Raw genomic sequence first — 27,341 nt, 5'->3', positions numbered from 1 at the left:
AACAAGATTCCCCTCTTTGAACTAGACTCTTATGTGGTTTAAAAATACCCCTAGACCCTACGTTTAATAGAGACAAAACTTGAGAACATTCCGGTAAAAATATATCTCCAACTCCACATAAAATGCCTACAAAATAGGACATTTTCCTACTAATTCATGTCTTCAAAATAAACTTATCCAAAAATTAAAATATAAATAAATAAATAAATAAAAAACTACTCAATCCACTTTGATATTTTCCTCAAGCCACATTCCAAAACTTTTTTTTTTTTTTTTTTTACTTTATCAAGACTCATCGGTTTCTTTTATTTCACTTTTCTCCTTTCTTTTTCTTTTTTTCTTTTTCCATATTTTTTTTCCGGTTTCCTTAATTCCTAATCTCACATACACTAGAACAAAAAAAAAAAGAGCCTCATCGCACACGCTATATTTGAAACTGTGAGTTTGACTGCAAAGACGAAAGGTTTTTTACCTTCTAATTGGAGAGTTTGAGCAAGCACTGTCTTGGTCTCTATCTCTATCTCTATCCTCAAGTCCTCTCCTAGGACACGTCTTGGGTGAAGGGAAAATGAAGTCAACAGAACACGACCTTTCCTTGGGGCGAAATATCCCTAACTCCAGCAGAGGTAGGCGCAGAGGTAGTGCCTGAGACTTGGGCAATGGCGGCAACGACGATGACGATAACGATGATGACTGCACAGACATATAATCGCTATGGCTGAGCAAATCAACAAGCAAAAGTGGCTCCATCAATGACGACTGCACAGACATGTAATCATTGTGGCTGAGCGAATTAACCAGCAAAAGTGGCTCCATCGGGCCAGCGGAGATCCCGGAAATGTCATGGTCACTATGGTGGTGGTGATGGTCATATCTCTTTTCTTTTACTACTTCTTTAAGAAAGAATTTCCAAAGTATGAAATATGCCAAAAACACTGATAAGACTGTTGAAAGGACCAAAACAAAAGAATGAACATAATCAGCCATGATGTACAATATCTTACCTAATGAGACATATTTTTTTTTCAATCACTTGCAGAAATTCAAATTTTCATAAATCCAATTATAGTCAAACATATATTATTCACCCAGTAGTTTCATAGTACAATTCAACAATGAAATTCTATACGTGTCTTGTTGTTGATACTCCCTAAAGATCAGGGCCAGTTCTAGGCCTAGGCCTCAGGTACCCTACATCTAAAAAATTGAAAACAAAACAAAAAGCCCCCAAAATTGTACAAAATGTCTCAAAAGTTGTAGGGTTATAATTGAATTTTTTTTTTTGACTTCGGGATAGAATTCTCCTCTAGCTTAATTTAAGTGTATGTGTGTGAAACTTTCTCCTGGAGACTTAGATCCAGCCCTTGCGCCCTACACCATCACGCCAAAGGTGTGCAGTAGTAATTGATTTTTTAAAAGAAAAAGATACAGGTGGAATTTTCATTCTTTCTCTCAACTCTAGGAAGGCCCACCAAAATATTGAGCCAATAGAAATCCAACCTGTTAAATTACCGATTGTTTCAAAAGCTTAAGTTATTAGGATATGGTAAATTTAATACCATGTTAAATTACCGATTGTCCCAAAAACTTAAGCTATTGGGATATGGTAATTTAATTATTTAAACAATACTTCTAACACTCCCCTTTACATGTGGGCCGAAACTAGTATTTAATAGCTAAGACCCTTCACGTGGAAATTTAAATGAGAGGTAAACTGGAGGAAACAATGATCAAACTTAGGACCTCCCGCTCTGATAACATGTTAAATTACCGATTACCCTAAAATCAACTATTGAGATATGATAAATTTAATCATTTAACCACACGATTCTAACACAACCAAATTGAATCCCCTATATCGTTTCACCAAAAGAATGAGTGTGTTCATTAAGTGGATTAACTATTATCAATTTTTAAAGAGATGTTAATAAATCCTAAATATAAAAACTTTATAATTTTTCATCTCAAAAAGCAAGAAGAAAGGTTTTTAAACAAAAGAAAAAATAATAAAAAGGCAAGTTAAATAAATATTATTTAATTGATATTTAAATATTAAAAAAACCCCCTTAAAATTATTGTCTTTGGCCTCAAACTATATTGAGCCCCTGCTAACAGTTTACTTTTACTACAAAAAGGATACACTAGCGCTATAAATATCTTCAATAATATGCAAACAATACTTCCTAAAACACTTGCCAATTATAATGTAAATTTACATATATACACACACAAGAAGAGAGAGATGGTAGTACCTTTCATTTTTGTCTTCCTGACAAAGCATTTTCCCCACTGTGCTCTTCCCAAATCCTCCAAAAGAAATCAAGAAAAGCAGCTGGACCTCCTCCTTCAACAGCAGCATCTTCAACTCCTTCATTGGCATATCCAACCCAACTGTAAAATCCGGGGGACTACAAATTGTAGAATCCACTTTCTGCAGAATAAGATTCACACTTTCTTTTTCAGCCACCTCTACAAACCCAGCTGTAAAATCCGGGTGACTCTGAATTGTAGAATCCAGTTTCTGCAGAGAAAGATTCACACTTTCTTTTTCAGCCACCTCTACCTCAAGATCGGAGAGGAATTCCTTGATAGGCTCCCATAACTTGGCCCACTCTTTGTCACATACCACAAGCTTTAATTGCTCAAGATCCTTTATTGATTCTGGAAACTGAGTACACAATCTCAAGCACCCTTTCATGTTGAGCTCTTTTAAATTACACAACTCACCAATGTGTTTTGGCAACTTCATAATGCTTAGGCAACCAGATATGTCTAGAATAATTAACTTATGGAGGCTTCTAATTGAATTTGGTCGCTCTAACAAATCAGTACATGACCTAAGCCTTAGCACTTCTAAATTCACCAGTTTTCCAATTTCTTTTGGCAATGCAAACAAGTTATGACAATTGGTGATGCTGAGTTTTTTGAGGTGGACAATATCACATAGCCCAACAAGCAATTCCTCCAGATCATTGCAACAGTCAATGTTTATCTCCGTCAAATTTGGAAATGCATCTGAAACCTGAATTGTACAATTCTCAAAAGCCTTACCAATATTACACATAAACAAGGATATTTTCTTCAAACTCTTCAATGGTACAAGGGTCTTGCAAAGCGAAGAAATTGAAATCTTCTCTAATCTGATTCTTTTTAAATTGGGTAGAGACCCGAGCAATTGAAAATTTCTTATTTTGGAATGGAAGAAACCATAGTTATTGATTATCAAAACCTTGAGTTTATCCATTTTCTCCACAAACTCAGGTAAGGTGTAATTCCTTGTATGAAAATTCAAAACTAAAACTTCAACTTTGGATCCTTGAATGTTGCACCAACTGGATGAGAATAATTCATCTGCAAAAAGAATTTTATACAATGTGACAAGCCATCAATATTATGTAAATTACATATTGTGTATGTCTGTGTGTCTTTGATACAAAGAAAAAGTGCCAACCTGTTGAGATAGATAATAGGTGAGCATTGATGAGTTGCTGTTCTTCTGTCCACCACTTTGGTAGATTGTTTCCACTTATGTTAATAATCAGTCTTGACCTTTGCCCTATAGACTTCTGGCTGATCTGATGCATAGCAAGCTCTCTAAGAATACTATATTGTGTGACAAAGTCTTCATTGTAATAATTTTTTACCTCACTTGCATCTTTCCTGTGAATGGGAAAAATTTAAGCTTAAAACATATTCAAAATTTTCAGCTTCACATATGAAAAATATATGTTCCATTATCATCCAACAAAATTAAGAATATAATGACACAACAAAGGGAAATAGATTCTATCAGTTTCTATCTACAATAATTATATTCAAGTGTATGCCAGACAAGAAGCAAAAAGGTGTTAACTATTAAAATTTGAAACACCCCTCTTTGCCAGGGCATGGTAGTTGGAAACTTGAAATATCTTATTGTTTCTAGATTGGCATAAGTTTCCTTTTTTCGAGCTCTTGTTAGTAACCACCTTTCAAATCAATGGTATGAAAAATCCTAAATCGGCCATTGACATGTCAAATAAACTATAATGACATATTATCGAATGCTATCAGAAGTTAATTAAGCCATAAGAAAAATATTTTGGGCCTTAGGCCAGGTATAGAGTTACGGCATAATACAACTAGCAGTAATAACGTGAAGAAATCACACAACAAGAAAATTGTAGTATAGAGATAAAAGTCAGCATACCTTGCCATCACAAGACAAGCCAGATTTCGAATGTTGAGTTCTTGTAAATTGGCAATGGCTTGCATGCCATCTTCATCCAGTTTATACAATTCTGCCCACATATCAATGAGGGCAGCGGCAGGGATCCTTTGGTCTTCGGGAAATGAACCTAGGTCCATGAAACACTCTTTGATGATGACCTCGTCATTGGAAAATTCTAGGCTTTTTTGAAGATGATCAAGCAGCTCCGTATCAGAACTAAAATAAAATTGACCCTCAGACCATTTCATTAGTCTACTGTGCCATACTAGTTCATGCTGCCTACGCAGTAAGCGACCAATCACTTTAATGACTAGCGGGAATCCCCCACAGCCTCTTACTATCTGCAATTCAAGGAAACAAATAAACTCAGTTATTGTTTGGAAGTTACAGGGGTAATTTTTGGCCCAAGCAAAGCTTTAATGTATGTGTATGAAAACATATATATATATATATATATATATATATATCTCACAGATTTTTTTTATTATTTTTTTTATAAGCTTTTTATATCTCTCACATATTGACAAAGTACCTTTTTGATATCTTCTTCTGGTGGAATATAAGAGCTCTCCTCATTCAGGGATGCTGCGTGACGAAAAAGAGTCATTGCATCTCCATCATTTAGCGGTTTTAAGTGATATGTAAATTCAAATCTTGGAAATGCAGTTCTTGATGTAACCAAAATCTTGTAATCTGGAATATCAAACTTAAACTTCTCAGGAAGGGATTCTGATCAAAGCCAGACATCATCCAGGATCAATAATATAGGATCAGGTCCAATATGATTCAGCAGTTGCAGCAGACTGTCAATTGCATCTTCATCACTTTGAAATTGAAACGCAAGCCTCAAATTCTTATAATTAAATAGGCTTTGTACAATGAGCTTCATGTTGGGAGTTTTTGAAACTGTGATGAAGAGAATATTTTCCTTAAATGTGCCTAGCCAACCAAACACAATGTAGTTAGAAAGCTGCCATGGAGGCACATTTCAAGGCTCACAACATTACACACAAAAATATTATTAGGTCTACAAGGAGGATTACTGAAATGATCATCCTGGTCCTTTTAACTAATAAAATGCTGTCATTTATGCAAATGTGACATCACTTAGTGGGTTATTATTTTTAATTTTTGTGCTGATTAGGAATCTGACTAACACATATGCATAAATGACATTATTTCATTAGTTGAGAGATTGGTTGGGAGGACCACTTCAGCAATTCTGTGAACCTAATAATTTCTCCAAATACACGTGCTAGCACCATAAATAACGTCAACAACATGCAAATTAGCAGCACTTTTTATAAAACTTTCCAAGTAAAATTAAACACACACAAAAGAAAAGAAAAGAAAAGAAATGGAAGTACCCTTAATTTCTTCATCCTGACAAAGCATTTTCACCATTGTGGTTTTCCCACATCCTCCAGGAGCAGTCAATAGAAGCAGAGCACCTCCTTCTTCAACAGCAGCGTCTTCAACTACTTTATTGGCATATCCAACCCAACTAATAACTCTTGGGGTCCACAAACCCCGCCCAACCCCCTTGGTGTCTCCACGCCCCCGAACGAATCCATTTTCTTGTTTACACTGTTCACCGTTTCTAAAGTCCTCAACTCATTCCTTTTGCACAGTGCTTGCAAACCAAGCTGACAGAAACTGAAGATTTCCTCGTTCAACTCTTCAAGGTTGACAGAGAGTTTGACTATTAAAAGGTATTTCCCCCAGTTGTTCCACCACGGGATTTTCAAGCACTTGCAAACCAGCTTCTGTCCCTCCTTCATTTGTTCCATCAATCTCTTTGTTTCCACTTCTGGGAGATCAAGCTGTTCGCTTGATTGTGTTATTTCGTTGACCGTTGGAGCCAAACGATCTAACGTGGATTCGAGGCGTTTAAGAAAGGGTTTGCACACACGAGCTTTGCTTACCACATACTTAACTGTGTAATGTAACACTGCAAAGGCCTCTCCAAATGCAGCCCCACCCACAAATGCTGCTGCCATGACTGTACTGGTTTGGTTCGCTCGCGACGCAACAGTTGTCAACTAACCCAAACGTCCAAATTCACCCAAAAAAAAAAATTGGAAAACCAATTAAGGGAAAAAAAATTCACAAATTCAAGATTTCACACACCTAGATCGGAGCTGAAACTTGACGGAATTCACACCCATAGCGACCCAGATTTATTTTTAATATCTTGAGGCTGAAACTTTACGGAATCGGAGTTGTTAGATCATTTTTTGACCCAGATCGGAGCTCAAAGGGAGAAACCACTCGGATAATGTGACCCAGACCAAACTTGACGGAATCGAAGTTCTTGGAGACCTCCGCCGTGTTGATCTGCGAGAGAGAAAGTGTGTCACAGACGGAGGGAGAGAGTGAGATTTGGAAATAAACAAATTATCTCTATTTGATTTTGATGTAATGAAGATTACAATGTATACTGAACGACTTCATCATTGAAATACTCAAAGAGCTACTTAATCAACACTCTAAAGTCTGAACATTGAACTTTGAACGCTTGAATTAGTGACCGTTTGGAAAGCGTTTCCCTCAGCACGCATTTAAAAGGTAGGTTCCATAGAAATCATGCACTTATAGTCAACTCCATTTTAAATACAGATTATATATTTTGTTGGGTTACTACAGTATATCTTTGGTGCGATAGTCACTTTATAGGTATAAGTGTTTATGAGGTGTGAGGGATAAAGATTGGGGTTTAAGTTTTTAGAAATGAGCTTTACACGTATATATATATTTTATATATATCTTTGGTGCGATAGTCACTTTATATATATATATATATTTTTTTTACTGGGTCCCACACTGTACTATTTATATTTAAAAATTATTTTGTTACAATATTTTTAGTAATAAGTTTTCAGTTTTCAACAAATAAGCGGTATCTAAACAAATCATAAGTGACCGTTTGGAAAGCGTTTCCCTCAACACGTCTGTGTTTGGCGTTTAAAAGGTAGGTCCCATAGCAACTGTGCACTTGTTAGCCAACTCCACTTTAAATGCAAATTATATATTTTGCTTGGTCCCACACTACACTATTCATATTTAAAAATTATTTTGCTACAATGTTTTCAGCAATAAGTTTTCAGTTTTCAGTAAATAAGTGCTTGTGGGGACTCTTAGTCCTTCTAGTTCAGTCCTTCTATAGAAGCTTCTCTTAAAAAAAAATGGGGGCGGTTTAGGTCTAGTGTCCTAGACCCATTAAGATGGTAACATGTGTTACTATTTGACTGAACCACCATCCTATGGTCCAATGTACTAGAAGTACTAGACCTGGACCCAAAAACAAGAGTAACCACATCAGCTCTTGCAAACTTTCCGTCTATTTTGCACAAAAAAAAAACTACTTTTTTATTTTACACACTCATTTTTATAAAACACCTACATCAGTCTATCTATTTTACACATCTATTCAATAAAATATTTATTCTTTTACAATTTTTATTATTTCCTCACTCATTACCCTTTTCTCTCACAAACCCAACACTACCAAAAAATACTAAAATATTAAATGCATGAGCTACAGTAACCGTTTATATATGCACGATTATTATAGCACTTGTGCATTTATGCACAATTTTACACCCACTGATATGAGTTTTTTTGCTCAAAATGTGTAAAATGTACTACTTTTTGTATTTTGCATGAGCTGATGCGGTTGCTCTAAGATAAAGCAACCAGATTGGACAAAAGTATGGTTTTTCAAAGTTTGGTAACCTAATAATTTCTTTCCGGTTTTATGCTCCTTTATTTTCTTTTTAATTTTTTTTAATGTATTTGAATCTTTCAAATTAGGAGTTCTTTAGGGCAAACTATTGCTTATTTATTGGTAAGCATATTACTATATTAGCTATTTTCTCTTTCATACAAAAAAAAGAAAAGAAAAGAAAAAACGTTTAAACATATTAGGAGGTGTGAAGTTATTTGAAATAATGAAGAAAGATTAAAAAATATTCGATATTATTTTTATCGAATTAAGGAGTAATTTAGTATACAAAATTCCAAAATAGGTGTTGAAAAATAAGAGTGAAAAAAAAAATTTTCAACGTGGAATTAAAGTAAAGAATGAGTGACAAAAACTTCACAGCTCTTTGAATCTAGTCTCTCTAAGATTTTTTTTTCCTATTATTAAAAAAAAACTTAAATTATACTGTGGGGCCCGATAATGTGTGGGCCAGGTCCATTCATTTGTTGGGGTCCAAAGGCCCAAGCCGAGGAAGGTTATGGCCCGAGCTCGATAGTACAAATGCACAACGACCTTGGGATACAGCCGAGGACGATTCAGTCCTCGGCATGTCCAAAGTCTCACCGGAAAGAAGGGAAAAAACGGTATATGACCGGCTTGGAAGAAAATCTAAAATATCTGGGTCAATAGAAAAGGATGCGCTAGAAAGTATAAAGACCAGGGAAAGCTGCCCTTACTGCCATTCAATACTCTGCACCTGATAGAGCCATACTCTTCAGCTTTTACAACCACCCACAACCACTCTGGGTATGGGCTGATGGGACAAGTATCAGTCCGGGAAAGTCGATCATACACGTGGACGAAGGATAAGGGACACATGCGAGTATAAAAGGGAAAGGGAGGAATCTATAAAGACTGGCTGGGAAAAATGGCAAAAAACCAGAGCCTCTCAGCCCGCCTCCAAGAGAAAGACTCCAGGGGCGAAGACGACTTAATCATGTACGGATATCACGAAAAACCCACCGCTTGGTGACCAAGGCCTAGCCTTTCAAACCCATGCTCTACAAATGATATTGTTTGGGTCTTTTTACGAGCGAGCCCAACACTGTTGTGGTTCATTACGAATCGTGTCCTTACATATACAAAATATAATAATTAGAAAATGTGAATATATTATCGTAAAATAAAATGAAAATATAAAAAGTTTTACAATTTGCTTCTACTAGCAAAATTAAAAGGTAAAAAGAGATTGGTGAGATATAAAGTGAGAATTAAAAATACTGAAATGAAATTAATAAAGTGAGAGTGAGTCTGAAATAATAATAAACAAAATGAAAATAGAGAGAGAAGAAAGCGGAGGGGGGGTGGGGACAAGGGAAGAGTAATGAGTGATACATGCTGAGGCTAAGAGCTGAGCCGTTAAGAAGAGCAATATTGTTATAGTTGCAAAATCGAAGAGAGCAGAGTTGTTGACGCCACCGATGAAAACTCATGGCCACGATATCTCTTTTGGTACCCTTTTTTTAGGAAAAATGAAATTAAAAATTATTTTTTATAGAATGGGTTAAACAATTTATGAATCTCAATTATTAGGGGGTTCTTATTTTTTGTTTCTTAATGATATTTTTGTTGAATATTTTGTTTATTTGTTGTTATTTAGCCTGATTTAGTTATTGTTTAGGTTATGTTTGTTATTTTTTGGCCCAATTTTTATTGTTATTATTTGGGCTTTTAATTTTTTGTTTAAGGGGTTAAGGATTATGTTTGGTGAGCAAGGTTATTTACTTATTTTTGTGTAATGCTAGGGAGACAACAAAATGTCACTAGAATTTTACAACATATCTAAATTAGCATATCAAAAAATTAAATTAGAGACCATAGTGAGCTCACGTGTGAGTTGGCATACTAATTTAGAAATATAAAATTATTGGAGAGAGAGAGAGATGATAGTCAAAATAGGTTAATTATAAAATAATTATTTCTATAATTTTTTTTTTTTTTTTTTTGCAAATATAATTTTTTGTTGGCAAGTCACCCTAACTTCTATCTATTTGTATAGCCACCCCTGTTAGAATCCTTCACTTTATAGCACAAGCATAGTAAGGTTTCTTAACTCTCTAAATTTTTATGATAGTGTTTCTTATCTGTAAAATAATATATTTTGTGACTTTTTTTTTTTGGATTTGTGTGTATTCTTGAGATATAAACGATGAAATAAACAAAAACATTATATATTATTAAAAACAATGTAAATAATTAAAATTATAGATTATTAAAAAAATCATCATTATTATTATGGGTTCTGATAACAGATATCCTTAGAATGTTTGTTAATGAACCATTTTAAGAAAATTTTGATAGCTTTTGGCGTCATAGCACCCACCAGAATACTTCTGGGTTCGATCCCCGCATCTTCACTTTACAAAAAATGAGGGCTAGACCAAATTATTGAATGAGAAAGGACAGTCGAGCAAAGCCTCCAAAAAGCCAAAAACCAAATTCCTATAGTTAAGCTGGAACTGTTTCTGATCTTCTTAGATACATCGACCTTTACTTATAATGTTGTAACAAGGGCGTTAAGGTTGTTTCATGGACTAGAATCAGAACGCTAATGAGGCATACCCCATTGAAATGCTCAGCTAAAAAGGAAGAAAAGACCCATTCAATAAGAATTATAAAGGACTAGATCCCAAGGGCCTTTTATATAACAAATGTACCTACAGGGTTCGATGATCCCTGGCATCTTCATATAGCAAATATGATAAAGGGCCAGACCAAATTATTGAGTCAGCAACGACAATTGAACAGCCTCCAAAATGTGAAAACCAACTCACTCTCCCACATGATTTAAAAAACGATTTTGACCAAGTAACTATTCTGGACCCAAAAAAAAAAAAAAAAAATGCTGAACTAAGTTCTCTAATGAGGGAACAATGACTTTTGCTCCAACAATTAATCCTACCATCCGATATCTTCATTCAAGAGAAGCTTTATCCCCTCCACTGGAAGAAATGTATTTATGTAAAACAGTCACATCAGACCATAGTTAAAATGAGAGTATTAAGACAGATCAATAATTTCAACATCTAATATGGTAATATCTACAAATTATTTATTGACTCCAATTATAAAAGTATTATTTCCATCCAAAAGTATGGTTAAGTAACCGTGATATCTGAAGCTCTACATGAGTAGCATGCAAAAACTGCTTCTAAATTCCCAGGCAGAATAAACTTCCAGAAGGAAGAAACTTTTATAACTTTGAGAGCTGTTGATGAAAAAAGAGAGGCAAAGAACCTACTATCAGATCACCCTATGGCTGCAAGTCACCTACTATAGCATCTGTGAAGTCTATAACACAATTTGCACAGCTGCATATCAGCAGAACCCATGAGAAAAGGCCAGTAGCAGTTTTTCCCTTTCTGCAGAAGGGCTGGGATGATCAGTTTATTTTCAGAAGCAACAATAAGTTGCATGACATTTATATTTACCATCAAGTTCTTCCCATTAAATGCTCAGTTGCAAGATGGTCCATCCAGCTGCCCCGAGTTCTTCACGAAGGGATGTTCTAGTAACATTGCAGCAGACGGCCTCTCCTCAGGAAGTCTCTGAAAGCAGCACCGCAAAAAGTCCTTGCCCTCAGATGACAATGTTTGAGGTATGGGAGGGTTGTTATGCAATACCTTGAAAATGGCTGCATCCTGCATCCTGCATCAAATATGATCAATGCAACTTAAACAAGATTGGGAAGATCTAAACACAAATAATATAATTAATGCAACTCCAACTACAATATACCACAAAAGCTACAGCTGAATGCAGAAAGCAAAAGTTGCCAATATTACCAGATTCTACAGAACTAGGTAACAGTATGATATAAAAGAAATGTTATCTGATTACCACACTTCAGTATCTCCTACAAGCAGACACACCAGACAAATACATTGTAATGCCAACAGATACAACATAACATATGCCACACATGCTTCTCCCTCCATAATGGAACCCACATGAGAATTAAAGGTGGGAAAGTAAACTCTGAAATTGATTGATATTCTGCTACAAGCAGGCGAAATTAATTGAGTCTTTTTCTAATTGTCATTAACTATTTCTAAGATAAACTCCCAACTCAGTAAACACACTAGCCATAATCATCTCATAATTTGCAAAACAGATAAATAATCGCACTCACTGTGTTTCATCCACATCTGATAGCATGGACGCATTACGTATGAAGTATAAGTTTTATTGATTTACTTGAATTACAGTGTCACTTAACTTGATTTATACAGAAAAGACACAAATCTAAATATTGAAAAGAGATCAAGTATCAAATCGAAGAATTAAATATATAATTTTCTAAGTCACTGATTGTAACAGAAAGACTGGTAAGATCCACACATATAAACTCAGCGCACCTCACTTAAATTTAATGCAACACTTGAATTGTAATTAACAACAAATTGGACTACAAGTTTCATTACATACATGCTGCTATTAACTTCACTTTACCACAACAAAAACAGCCACTAGTTGGTGACCAACAAGCACACTGCCAATACAACAGAATAATTTGCCAATTGCTGAAAATCCATGGGTTTTGATCTTTATGACCATAAAAAATAGGTGGTCGGGAGATTACCATGATGCTCTAAAATAATGTGTCTCAAAAAATAAGGGAACAAGAACTAGAACTTGAAAATGTTGGCTGGCTGGCTGATATGCTCTGAAGTCTAAACCAATCATTATGGGTTTGGTGGGTTGGCACAGCCGAAAGTTCAAAGATTCTTATTGGGCTTTGCGGGTTGGGGTGTGGGCTTCCAATAATTTGTTTTGTGGGTTTGTTTTAGGTTTGACTTAGTTGGGTTAAGTTTTTAATGGGCTGTGTTGGGGTTTTATTGGGGTTGGGTAAAAGGTTCTTCGGCTTCTTATATGGGTCGGGTTGTGACGGTTTGTAAGATTTTAATATGAATCAGGTTTGGGTGAAAGTTAGGTTTTTTTTCAATGGATCAGCGTTTGGTGACCTCTTGGGTGGTGGGACTCTTTGATAGGGCAGAGGACTTTGACGATGGCCCTTTTTTTATGGTTATTTTTTGGCAATGGTGGCAGGGTAGCTGGGCACTGTGGTTGGGTTTTCACAGATGGTATCTGATGGGAGGGTTTGCTGTTTGACTTGGGTTATGTGGCTGATGGGTTACAGTGATTTGATGGGATGAGAAACACAGCAAAGGATTTTTATTTAGTTTAGATTTTCCAGTGGATGGACTATGCTGGTTTGGTTGTGCAGTGGTTGGGATTTTGGGTTTGACTTGGGTGTCTAGTGTGAAAGACAACAGTGGTGAGGTTTTTATTTGTTATTTTTAAGAGTGAATTTGGTTCAGTTTTTTGTAAAAGTGCATAATGAAAAAGTGGAATTTTCAAAAAGTGCATAATGAAAAAGTGCATTTTTAAAAAGCTGAGTGTTTGGTAAAAGCTGCTAAAAAGTGCTCTTTAAAAAAGCTGAGTGTTTGGCTAGCACTTATAAAAGTGGCAGTTTGAGGGATAAATTACCAAAAATGACAATGTATATATAAGAGCATCTCCAGCAGGTTAGACAAATTTTTGTACTGTTTGGACAATCAACAGTGACATTTATCTTTTGCCTACCCACTTTTTTAATTTTTATTTTGTAATCAAATTTTTTCTTTTTTAATATTTATTTTTTCTTTTTCTATTCATTCTCAACAATTATATTTTTCAACAAAAAATGTTGCATCCACAATATTTTTTGCAATACTTTCACAAGAATCATAACAAAATCTTATATGGAAAGTTGTTACTAGTTCTAATTTGAACCCACCACTGAAATTATATTTTTACTTATCAATATTAGCTAATTACTTAAAATTTATTGTGAAAATATTGTGGTAATATTTTTAAATTGTGATTTCTAATTCTTTGCCTTTCTTTCATTTATACGTTTCCTTTTCCTTCTCTTTTTTTTTTTTTTTTTTTTTTTTTTTTTTTTTTTTTTTTTTTTTTTTTCACTTGCATCCTCTCCTTTTTCTTTTTCTTTACTTCCACTTTTCAGAAGCTCCTCATTCTTTTTTTTTTTTTTTTTTCCTTTACTTCCACTTGATTCCAGAAGCTCTCCGGCTCTCTCATTTTCTTCTTTTTTTTTTTTTTTTTCCTACTTGATTCCATAAATTCTCTACTTGATTCCATAATCTTGCTTGCCTTTTTGGTGTCATTATCTTCAAAGTTCAAACACACATAGACACAGACACGCATGGAGAGAGGAGAAATTGTCTTTGCTCCACCACACCGCCACCGCTGCTCCTCCTCCTCACTGCGGAGTGCATGCAACCAGGGGTCATATCGGTTTTTTTTTTTCTTGATTATTTATTGTTGTTCTAATTTTTTTTTTCCTGTTCTTGATCTGCTGTTGTTGTTGTTTTGATTTTAGATTTGTTGTTTAAATTATATCAGTTTTATGAGAGCAAGAATTTTTTTGCTTTTATTGTTGTGGTTTGATTAATTTTAAGATTATGCTTTTGAGTTTGTATTTTGATTATGCTTGAGATGTGAGGTGTGAGAGGAGATTCGTGCAAAGGGAGAGCAGAGAGATCAGATGAGGGGCGTGAGGCTTCACGCGTGAGAGAAGAATTGTTATGGGTATTTTCGTAATTCATCATCAGTCCAATGGTAACCGTATGCGCGTTATGATTTATGGACCTTAGGAGGTCCATAAATTTTGCGCGTTTTGGACGCGATTTTTGCCTGAGCCCAAAACACAATCAAAAAGTTGCGTTTTGGGTTGAGCTAAACACAATTTTTCTTCAGCTTTTTCTAATATGCGCGTTTTCAGCTCCTAAAAGTGCAAACAAACGCACACTAAATCTAGTTGACCATCAGTGATGCTCAAATGGATTGGAATTTGCTCTCATACCATGTTGCAGGACAATATCAATAGAAAAATAAAAGAACAAAAATTCTGGTTGTGCTCCCACGTCACAATGTAGCTTTATCTTAGCCTTATTCAGTTGTCAGTAACTTAGATGGGATAGACATGAACCACAGCAGCTAATGCAAAGCAACAATCCAACCATATAAACCTTCAAGATCTGAATATGATGAGGTCTTATCGCACGATTTTTTTTAATCAAAATTTAATAAGACATATGCAAAGAAACATCAACTTATTGTAATACTGCAGGTTGAAAGTTTCCCAATTAACAAAGAATATAAAGGAACATTAGATGCTCACCTTTTCATACTCACCCCAGGGAGCTTTTCCAGTGAACATTTCAATAATAGTACAACCCAAACTCCAAATATCTACAGCAAGAGCAACATCAGAGCTGGAATCTCTCCGCAACACAGCTTGCATGAGCTGCAGAAAGACAATGATCTCAGTAGGGGAAGATAAAGACCTATGACAAATTGATGTAGCAGCAAGAAAATACCTCTGGAGCCATCCAGCATGGGCTTCCCTTTAAAGATCAGCTGCTTGTTCTGTAAGCTGTGCAACAATTAGTCCCAAATTACTTAAGCCCAATATTAGAAACATCAACTAGAACCCAGAAGGCAAATTAAAATATCAAGTTGGCAGCAAAAATTCTATTTTATTTTATTTTATTGGTAAGTTGGCAGCAACAATAAAAGAGACCAAGAATAGTTATAATGATGAACATGATGATACACCAACTTATAGAATTGGGTATCACCGCTAAACAAAGGTAATCACCCATATTTCTCTGAATTATCCTCAGCTCATTACTGTGGCCAGGGGGAGATTAGATACTGGCAATAACAACAAACTCCTAACAAAGGATTCACAAGTTTAAAAGCAGGCACCTCAACATCCACCTACATGCTTGACATATGGAATTGAATAAAACACAGAGAGAAATGCAATAATACTAATTGTAATATTTTACAAGAGCATTCTTCATACGAGGGATTACACTACACTGATTCTGCTTTTTCGTAACAGCGGCAATGCTGTTGTCACAACCATAGACTTGATCACAATTGAGCATTTGAGCATACAAACGTCAATTTATCTTCTTTTTTAAAAGAAAATTATCCTCAAGTATTGATAATCTTGTTTAATGAGAAAATAAGGAACAAGTAGGTGAAGTAAAGATATTTTTTCACCAAAAGTTTAAGAAGACAAGGGACTGTTAAGGAGAGTCTATATACAGGAAGAAGAAGAAGACGGAAGAAATACCATCTACTACATGTCAAAAGGAAGAACGACCGCATCCAAAGAGAACCATTATGCAAGATAAAATCAAGACACAAGATGATACAATAAAGAAGAATAAGAAGAAGACAAAGAAGAAGAAGACAACGAACTCACATGTTTAGCCATCCCAAAATCAGCAAGCTTGACAACTCCAGATGAATCAACAAGCAAATTAGCCCCTCTGATGTCCCTATTGAGACAAGAATAGAAAAAATTCCCAAATGTCATATTAAGCAAATTAGCCCCAAGACTACTACCACGCTAAAGTGATGCATAGAAATTTCACATGCGTAAGTGTTAAATTCTAATTTGTGAGTTGCGACACTAAGTAGATTGTTTTAACAAATCAAATCAAACGTGAATTGTACCTGTGAATTGTCTTTGTGCTATGCAAGTACGCCAACCCAGAGAGAATATGGCGAGTAAAATTGTGAACAACAGACTCTGTTATGGTTCCAAAAAGTTCACGAACATATTTATTAATGGAACCAGGATGAACATACACCAGATATATAAAAAACCAGTCATCGACCTGCATATTTATTAATGGAACCAGGATGAATATACTCCAGATATATAAAAAACCAGTCATTGACCTGCATATGCACAACAATATTCATACATTGCATCAAGGACACTACTATAAACAACAATGAGAAAATCATGCAACTGGGAGAATACTCACTATTTCGCTACCATAATACTGCACAATATTTGGATGCTTCAGCTGGCTGAGAACTTCGATTTCCTGAAACAAATAATTGGAATAATACAGGCATGAGGCAAGAAAACCAAAAAAATAATTATAAAGACAATTTACCAAATACTAATAATAATAATAATAATATATTTATTTAGGAAAGTTATAAAGCTGAACATTTAAAAACATATGTCATAATAATTATAAATTAGGGCAAAAGCTTGACATGTTTGATTTCAATACATAATTATAGAGCAAACTAGTAGTGCAATAAATTCTGGAGAATGGCCTGCTGTAACTGCTTTATACACTGCAGATTTTGGGTCATCAGGAAATAAATCAATTTCCTTCATTGCAAATAAAACTCCAGTTTCTCTGTAAGAAAAGGGTAACTGTACTAAAGACATTGCTGCAGGTAAACAAACTAGCATAAGAATTATATCAAACATATATACCTGTTGGTGGCCAAATAAACACTTCCAAATGAACAGCGCCCAATAAGTCTTCCTTTATGCCATTGGCTATTCATCCATAATGACTCTGATTCAGCTATAGGTTGGGGAGCGGGAGCAGATGGTGAAGGCGTGGCTGCTCCAGGAGAAAGAGGTAATGGATGGACTTTTACAGGAAAATTACTTTCATTTTGCACTGTTGAGGTTTCGAGGGATTATTTAGAGTGATAATTTATTTATTTGAATAAAAAGATATAAGTGGATTTTCCATTCTCTCTACCACCTCCAAAATATTGGGCCAATAGAAATCCAACTCAATTGAAACCCTTTAATTGTTTTACCAAAAGAAAATTGTTATGAGTGTGTTCATTAAGTGCATTCACTATTATTAATTGTAAAAGAGATGTTAATAAAACCTGAATACAAAATTTTAAATAATAATTTTACATCTCAAAAAGCAAGAAAATGGTTTTTAAACAAAAGAGAAAAAATTATAAGATAGAAAGTTAAATAAACATTATTTAATCAATATTTAAATATTAAGAAACATCTCACTTAAAATGTATTGAGCCCCTGGAAACGGTTTACTATTACTATGAAAAGGATCCACTAGCACTTTAAATAACTTCAACTAATATGCAAACAATACTTCCTAAAAATCTAGCCAATTATAAAGTAAAATTACACACACACACACAAAAGAATAGCGAGATGAAAGTACCTTCAATTTTGTCATCAGGACAAAGCATTTGCACCAATGTAGTCTTCCGCATTTGCACCAATGTAGTCTTCCGCATTTGCAAATCAACCTGCCAAACCTTGCAATGTCCTCATCCAACTCGCAGAGTTTAATGGCGTAATGGACCTTGAAACAGTAGTTCCACCACCGGATTTTCGAGCACTTGCAAACCAGTTTCTCACCCTTTTTCATTTCTTCGATCAAGCCCCTTGTTTCCTCTTCTGGGCAATCAAGTTGTTGGCTTAGTAGTTTTATATCTTTGATCATAGGCAATAAACGATCTAGCGTGGATTCAAGGTGTTTAAGAATGGGTTTGAACATATGGACTTTGCTTCCCACATTCTTAACTGTGTCATGTAACACTGCAAAAACCTCTAAAAATGTTGCCTCCAGAGCAGCCCCTCCAACATATGCTACTGCCATAAATTGTTCTGTATCCAATATATTTGGAAATCCAATTAAGAAACAAAACCAATCTACCCAACTATGCCAAAAAGAAATTGAATTTTTTTTTTTCGCTTTTCTTTTTAAGATGAATTAGATTTCTATTCAAATAAATGAAAAAGTAAACTAGCAGTGAAATGAACTCCTATAAACATCGAATTCTTCTTAGCATTTATATAAACTCCTATAGTCAATTCTGGTATATATAAAAAATCCCACTTTTTCAATTTTTGCTAATCTACAATTTACAACTACTACTCAACAATCTACCACCATTCCATTTAATTATAAATTATTCTCTCTCCAGACCAGAAAAATTCACAAATTCAAAATTTCACATACCCTGATCGACCCAAAATTTCACACTTAGATCGGAGCTGAAACTTCACGGAATCTTGATGCTGAAGTTCACAACCAGAGCAAGATAGAGTCACAGACGGAGGGAGAGAATGAGGTTTGGAAATAAATAAAAAATTATCTTTATTTGATGTAATGAAGATACACTGTTTACTGAAAGACTTCATTATTGAAAGTGGAAACACAACACAAGAGCTAGAGCATTAGCATTGGGGATAGCATTGGGGAATGCTAATGCCAAACCTAAAGGAAATTTAGCATTTTTAACTTCAAAACCATCTGCATCAGAGAATGGTAAATAGCACTATTGCAAATTTTTTTGCAATAGTGTTACAGTGCAATTCTAAACATAGAATTGCACTGTAGCAAGTATTGTATCAAAAATAATATATTTTATCTCTACTCTCTCTCCTCTGTCTCTCATCTCTCTCATTTTTTCTGTGCTCTTCTCTCTCTCTCGTCTCTGCTCTCCATCTTCTCTCTCGTCTCTCTCATTTTTTTGAATGGATTTGCTCTGATGGCTCCAGTGATGTTTTTTTTTGAATGGGTTTGCTCTGGTGGCTTTGGTAATGATGTTTTTTGAATGGGTTTGCTCTCTCGTCTCTGCTCTCCATCTTCTCTCTCGTCTCTGCTCTCCATTTGCTCTCTCATCTCTCTCATTTTTTTGAATGGATTTGCTCTGATGGCTCCGGTGATGATTTTTTTTTAATGGGTTTGCTCCGGTGGCTCCAGTGATGATGTTTTTTGAATGGGTTTGCTCCGGTGATAATTTTTTTTAAATGGGTTTGCTCTGGTGGCTCCGATGATGATGTTTTTTGAATGGGTTTGCTCCGGTGATGATTTTTTTTGAATGGGTTTGCTCCGGTTTTTGATCGGTGGCCTGGGTTTCAAATCGGTGGCGTGGATTGGTTGATCAAAGGCATGGATCGGTGGCCTGGCTTGGGTTTTTGATCGGTGGCCCGGTTTTTGAATGGGTTTGTGTTTGTGTGTGTGGCTTGGCTTTGTTGCTGGTTTGTGTTTGTGTGTGTGGCTTTGTTGCTAGTTTGATGTTTGTGTTTGTGTGTGTGGGTGTGGTGATGGGTTTGGATAGGTTAATCGATGTATCATGGGTGTGTGTTGTGTGTTGAACTAGTGCTAGAGGAGAGAGGAATAAAAATGACTGTTGGAAAGCCCAGGAAAATGAGACTGAACGGTTGGAAAGAAATAATAAAAAATGGGTTAAAGAATAATATTTTAATAAAAATAGAGTTTTGGGATGTGGAGGTATTGTAAAATGGTATGATATATTGACAAAAGTGGTGTTTTAGAATGGTAAAATAGAATAACATTGAAATTTCCTAATGCTAATGCTCTTAAGTCAAGAGTCAAGACTCAGAAGTCTGAACTTTAAACTTTGAACTGAACGAGTAGGATAGTCAAGACACAGAAGTTAGAGCTAGTATCTGGTGTACCCGGCATATATGCCGGGTACAAGATATAATTTTCGCAGAAGTCATTTATTATTTTCAGTTTGGCGATTAATGTTACCCGTATTTTAAAACAAATCAAATAAATGGTAGACCTGTGACACAGTTGACCGCATAGCGCAGTGGATTAGCGCGTCCGACTTCTAATTAGAAGATCAAGGGTTCGACTTGTAACTAAAATTAAAAATATTCTTTTATTATTTAAACATGGTTGGAAATACGTGTAATATTGTTTAAGTACTGAAAACTGTTGTTCTAAATATACTACCATTAAAAATAATTTTTTTTTGATAAAATGTTAGAATTTAAGAGTGGTTTTTTGACGCATTGATTGTTGGGAAATTAAGGCATGTTTGTTAATATTATTTAAAGGGTCTAGTTAATGTGTGTCCTAAGGGCACACATTAATTTCCATTTTTGGAAAATTTTTTTTCGAGAATTGAAAAAGTAATGCATTGATTATTGGGAAATTAAGGCATGTTTGTTAATATTATTTAAAGGGTCCGGTTACTGTGTGCCCTAAGGGCACACATTAAATTTTCTATTTTTGGAAACATTTTCTCGAAAATTGAAAAAGTTGTCATTACTTTTTCAATTCTCGAGAAAATTTTTTCCAAAAATAGAAATTAATGTGTGCCCTAAGGGCACACATTAGTAAAATCCTTATTTAAACAGCACAACACGTATTTTCACAACACTTTTTTACTTACATGTATTTCCACAACACTTAAGCAACTTTGTTAAAACAACATTACCAAATGGGTCCTAACTTTTTTTGTTTTTCCTCTCTTTTTTTGGGGTTTGAGATTCCATAAAGTGACATTGGAGAATTAGATAAGTGTAAAATAAAAAATCACATTTTCTTGATAAAACGAATGAATTTAAATGTAGTTTATTGACTCAAAATGCACTCTCAAATACACAAAATCTAGAATATAGATTATATTAATGGGATGGATTGTAAAATAAAGAATTAGATGTTAGGTATATTGTTAAGTGAGAATGTAAAATAAATAAAATTGTAATTTAGGCAGACAAAATGCATATTCTTTGCTGGAAGAGAATGCTCTTAAAATTTAAATACAGTTTATTTCCGCCACTTTAACCATTGAGAATTAACCTCTCTCTTTTTTTGGGACTCAAAACTTGACACAGTTACATCAGTAGGATAATTAGATAAGTGTAAAATTTAAAACAAAGTTTTTATTCTATTTTCATATTGGTTATATTGTCCATTTTTGTTAGTAATATAACCATTAAATGCCCTTCATGTTTAACCATTTCATGAAATATTAGCTCTAAAATTTGGCGCAATGCAATAGTTTCATTGTTATAACTTATAAGTAGAAAAATATATTATTGAGGTTTAGATTATTAATGATAATGGACAACATAATCAATATATGAAAAATAAACTCTAACATGTAAAATTCTAAAACATGAATGGTCAAAATGAAAACAACTCCAAACTTTAAGGGCCAACAATATATTTTAGTCGAAAACCATTGAGTTTCAATGTCTTGTGTGATTTCTTAGTTATATGATTATATCAACTTTTACTTATAATGTACATATAAAGGCGTTAATTTGTTTCATGCACTAGAATTAAAAATGCTAATGACATGCAGCTCCATTTAACTGCTTAGTTTAAAAAATAAATAAAAAATTAGAGAGTTTCAACATATGACGTCTACTCTTGATAATTTTTCTTTATCAAATACTAATTGATTTTTGGTGGAAACAGGGATTGAACTCAAATTTCTTATTTAAAAACAAAATATTTTACCAATTGAGCTAATTAAAACCCACAATTGCTAGGCTAAAAGGAAAGACCGAAAGAATAGATCCATGCCATAGAATTAATAAGGGGCTTGATACTAATGGCCTTTTAGCCTATCAGCACCTCCACAAGTATACCTATAGAGTTTAATGATCCCTGCGTCTTCACTCGACCAAAAAGATAAAGGGCTAAACGAAATTATTCAGGACAATTGGATAAACCATTAAAGAAGCCCAAAACAAACTTCCTAGCTATTATCTTAGGTACATCAAACTAAGGCATTAAGACCATTTCATGCACCTGAATCAGAATGCTAATGCCGCAAGCCTCATTCAAATGCTCAATTAAAAAGATGGAAAAGGCTCATGCTGTGAGAATGATGAGGGGCTAGACATCGATATGCTTTTGGTGTCTTGGCACCCCACTGGTATACTGCTGGGTTGGATCCCGACATCTCACTTAACAAAAATTGATAAAGGGCTAGACCAAATTATTGAATGAGAAAGGACAGCCGGACAGCTTCCAAGTCAAAAACCAAATTCCTATTGTCAAGCTGGAACTGTTACTGATCTTAGGTACGTCGACCTTTACTTGTAATGTTGTTACAAGGGCGTTTGGGTTGTTTAATGCACCAGAATCAGAATGCTAATAAGGCATACCCCATTGAAATGCTTGGCTAAAAAGGAAGAAAAGACATACTATGAGGATTACAAAGGACTAGACCCCAAGGGCCAGACAATATATTGAGTCAGACAAAACAATTGGGTAGCCTCTAAAATTATTAGAGAAAGAGGTTTCTGGAAGTTTAGAGAGAGAATTTTGAGAGAGAAGATATTTCTCATTCATCAAAATCAGAAAATGTACAAAAGTGATTAATTAGATGAGTCCCTGTTTCTATATATATAGCAACAGAGGAGCTAAGACTGAAAACAGAAAATTAACTAACTCCCTAATCTAACGGAAATACAACTGAACCATTAGATGCTTGACAGGTGGACTACTAATACAATTAACTGGGATTAAATCACTTCACATGCTAAGCACATGATCTTATTAATCAACACGCAGTCGTTTTGTTCTTCAGCTTACTCTGATCTTTTAACCTCACGCGTGTCGTTTTGCCTTGCACTTGATGTTTGGCTTTGCCATTTTTATGTGATTCAGTTCCATCTTCAACACTCCCCCTCAAGTCCTGAACCTCAAGTTCTAGGACTTGACCTTCTTGAACTGAAACTTGATCTGTGATTTGTGCCTTTACAATCCTGGGAACAAAAATGTCCTTCAAACCCAGCTTTCCAAAAAGTCTTGTAAAAGTTGAGAAACCAAGTGCTTTGGTAAAAATATCTGCCACTTGTGAATTAGTAGCAACATGAAATGTTTTAATCATACCCTCCATGATCTTATTCCTTACCAAATGACAGTCCACCTCGATATGCTTTGTCCTTTTATGGAAGACTGGATTTGCAGCTATATGCAAGGCTGCTTGATTATCACAGAACAACATAGCTGGTCTTGTATGATTCACCCTTAAATCTTTAAGTATTTGTGGCACCTAAGTAATCTCACACGCCACACTTGCCATTGCTCTGTACTCAGCCTCAGTTGAGGACCTTGAAACAACACCTTGCTTCTTAGACCTCCATGAAATTAATGATTCCCCTAAGAAAACAGCATAACTCGTTAAGGACCTTCTAGTGTTAGGGCATCCAGCCCAATCCGCATCACATAAGCTTTTAATATGCAGATTAGATTGGCTTGGGAAGAAAATGCCTTTTCCTAGTGAGCCTTTTATATATTGAAGTACTCTATTGGCAGCTAGTAAATGGGGCTCTCTTGGCTGTGATACATACTGACTCAGCCTGTGCATAGCATATGTGATGTCTGGTCTTGTCAAAGTAAGGTATAAGAGTCTCCCAATGAGCCTTCTAAACTGAGCAGGATCTGTCAATGGCTTTCCCTCATACTTAGACAACTTTAAGTTCTGCTCCATGGGAAACTTGACTGGTTTGGAACCTAGAAAATCTGTATCTTCCAAAATTTCCAAGGCATACTTTCTCTAGTTCAAGCTTTTACCTGCATCAATTCTAGCCACTTCAAGTCCTAAGAAATATCTTAAGGACCCTAGATCTTTTAAACCAAATCTGTCATCAAGAGCCTTCTTCAAATGTTGAACACAAGTTGGATTATTACCAGTCAACAATATATCATCTACATAAACTAAGAGCACTGTGAATGAAGCTCCTTGTGTGTGTAAACAAAGAATAATCTGATTTTGATTGAATGAAGCCCATTTGCAAAATGATGGATGAAAACTTCTCAAACCATTTTCTAGAGGCTTGTTTCAATCCATAAAGGCTCTTATTCAATTTACATACTAGATGCTCCCCCTTGCTGTGAAAACCAGGTGGTAAACACATGTAAACATCCTCAACCAACTCACCATGGAGAAAAGCATTATTGACATCCATTTGGTGAAGAAACCACCCATTCACATCAGCCAAAGATAAGACAATCCTGATTGAAACTGACTTAGCAACAGGGCTAAAAGTTTTTGAATAATCCAAACCAAGCTTTTGGGTAAAACCCTTGGCAACCAAACGAGCTTTGTACCTCTCTATAGAACCATCTGAGTGATACTTAACCCTATAGACCCATTTACAGCCAATGGGAGACTTACCTGCAGGTAAAGGGGTTAGTGTCCAAGTATTATTGAGCTCCAAAGCTGCAATTTCCTTGTCCATGGCAGCTTTCCACTCAGGAAACTGAACTACCTGAGAGAATGAAATAGGTTCTGATGGGACAGAACTAACAGCTATGACAAAGGATGCAAACTGAGGTCCAAGATGTGAGTAACTGAGAACATTTGAAATGTCATAAGGCAAACCAGAAGCAGGCTTGGTACTAACTTCTTTACAAGAATAATCAGCAAGGTAAGAAGGTAGGTGATGGGTTTTGGTTGATCTCCTTAAGGCAGGTAAGGAAGAGGATGAGGAAATAAGCAAAGATTGATCAAGGGAAGGTGGTGAGGGAGGAATAATAGGGTCCAAAGCAGAAGGTAAAGACACATCAGGTTGGTAATCACAATGGGAAGTATTAGAAGTAGAAGGAGTAGGATCAATGGTTGAATCAGGTTGGGAAGTGGCCAAGATTGAATCAACCAAAGGAAGGTTAGGAGGATCAGAAACATAAGGTGCATCATAAACATGAGATGCATCAGAAACACAATGGGGAAACACAAAAGAATCAAGATAAGAAGTGGAAGGATGATCTGATGAGACAAAAGGAAAAATATGTTCATAGAAGATGATGTCCCTGGAAAAATGAATAGAATTGGATTCAAGGTCAAGAACCTTGTATCATTTAATGCCATGAGGATAGCCTAAGAAGACACATTTTCTAGCCCTAGGTGCAAATTTGTGCCTATTATGTGGTAAAGTGGATATGTAACACAAACAACCAAAACACTTTAAATGTTTATAAGATGGAGAAGACTTAAAAAGTAATTCATATGGACTTTTGTTATTTAGAAGTTTGGAAGGCAATCTATTAATAAGATAGACAGCAGTGAGAATGCAATCACCCCATAAGCACAAAGGCACATTAGATTGAAATTTTAGTGATCTTGCAACATTGAGAATGTGTTGATGCTTCCTTTCAACGATTGCATTTTGTTGAGGAGTATCAACACATGACAATTGATGCAAGTGCCTTTGGAATGAAAAAAATCCCTCAGGAAAAATTCTGTACTATTGTCACTCCTAATAGTCTTAACAAAAGCATGAAATTGAGTATGAACCATGTTAACAAAATTAGGAATGAAAAACTGAGTATCAGATTTATTCTTGAGAAGATAAACCCAAGTACAATGAGAGAAGTCATCAACAATTGTTAAAAAATACCTAAAACCTTCAACAGTACAAGTGGAAAAAGGACCCCACAAGTCACAATGAACAAGCTCAAAAGGCTGAACAGATGCATGATTGCTAGAAGGAAAAGGTAACCTCTTTTGCTTAGAAAGGTGACAAACTTCACAACAATCTGGATTATTGAAAGCTTCAAAACTTACAATCTTATTTAACAAAGAAAGCTTTGAAAAAGAAGGGTGTCCCAATATGCTGTACCATAAAGTGGAAGAAGAATGGCCAGCAGAAGTAACCAAGGCAGTAAGAGCAATCTGAGAAGCAGGAGCTTGCAGCAGATACAACCCTTGACACTCTTTACCCAGACCAATCATGCTCCATTGAGCAAGGTCCTGGATAAAACACCAATTTCCAAGAAAAATAAGGCAACAAGAAGATTGTTGTGTAAGTTTGCTAATGGAAATAAGATTGAAACTGAAAGTAGGAACACATAAAACATATTTTGGATCAAATTTGGATTGGCTGAGGCAAAACCATCCATATTGCCAAATGTCCAGAAGGCGAAATTGCTGAAACTTGATTTGCCATAGCTTGATTGCTTCCCTTGTGCTTGTAGCCTGGACGATACCCATGTAACTTATAACACTTGTCTGCAATATGACCACTAAGGCCACAGTAAGTACAAATGGGTTTATCCTTCTTGAAATGACCTTTGTTACCACGATTGCCTTGATTCTATCCTTGATTGCCATTAAAACCCTTAGCATGATTAGCAAACATAGCAGTAGCCTCAGTAGGATAAACTATATTGACTCCATGCCCAAAACTCCTTCTCTTTTCTTCTTGCAAGATCAAGGAGCAGACCTTGCTAATAGATGGAAAAGGCTCAAGCAATAAGATCTGACCTATTATGTTCCCATAACTATCATTTAATCCCATCAAGAAACGGAAAACATGCTCCTTATGTTGTGCTTCCAATTGAGAAGCCTTAGAACCACATGTGCAAGTACAATTGCATACAGTGAAAGGTTGAAAATTGATGAACTCATCCCACAGAGTCTTAAACCTAGTGAAGTATGAACTTACTGTGAGTGTACCTTGAGAAAGACGAGCAATTTCCTTTTGCAGCTCAAATTGCCTTGGAGTATTGCCCTGTGAAAGTCTGTCTCTGAGGTCAATCCATAAATCCCTTACAGTGTTGATATACATCACACTTGCCTTGAGATCCATGCTGAGAGAGTTGGTCAGCCATGAGAGCACAGTGGTATTACACCTACTCCAAGAATTGTACAATGGAGAGGTAAGATCTGGCTGTGAAATTGAACCATTCACAAAACCAAACTTGTTTCATGAACTTAGAGCCAAGAACACTGATCTCACCCAACTCAAATAGCTCTCTG

At 35.4% G+C, this 27,341-nt stretch overlaps 2 pseudogenes; both read right to left on the bottom strand.

Annotated features, from left to right (window-relative positions):
• Positions 1-734: 734 nt before the first annotated feature.
• LOC126732704 (probable disease resistance protein At5g66900) lies at positions 735-6,748 on the bottom strand (annotated as a pseudogene).
• A 4,154-nt stretch (positions 6,749-10,902) lies between these two features.
• On the bottom strand, positions 10,903-19,027 carry LOC126732708 (mitogen-activated protein kinase kinase kinase 5-like; annotated as a pseudogene).
• Between the last annotated feature and the right edge of the window lie 8,314 nt (positions 19,028-27,341).

The sequence above is a fragment of the Quercus robur genome, chromosome 6 (genome assembly GCF_932294415.1).
Source record: "Quercus robur chromosome 6, dhQueRobu3.1, whole genome shotgun sequence".
In the NCBI taxonomy this organism is placed as follows: domain Eukaryota; kingdom Viridiplantae; phylum Streptophyta; class Magnoliopsida; order Fagales; family Fagaceae; genus Quercus; species Quercus robur.
This window is presented reverse-complemented; position numbering and strand designations above follow the sequence as displayed.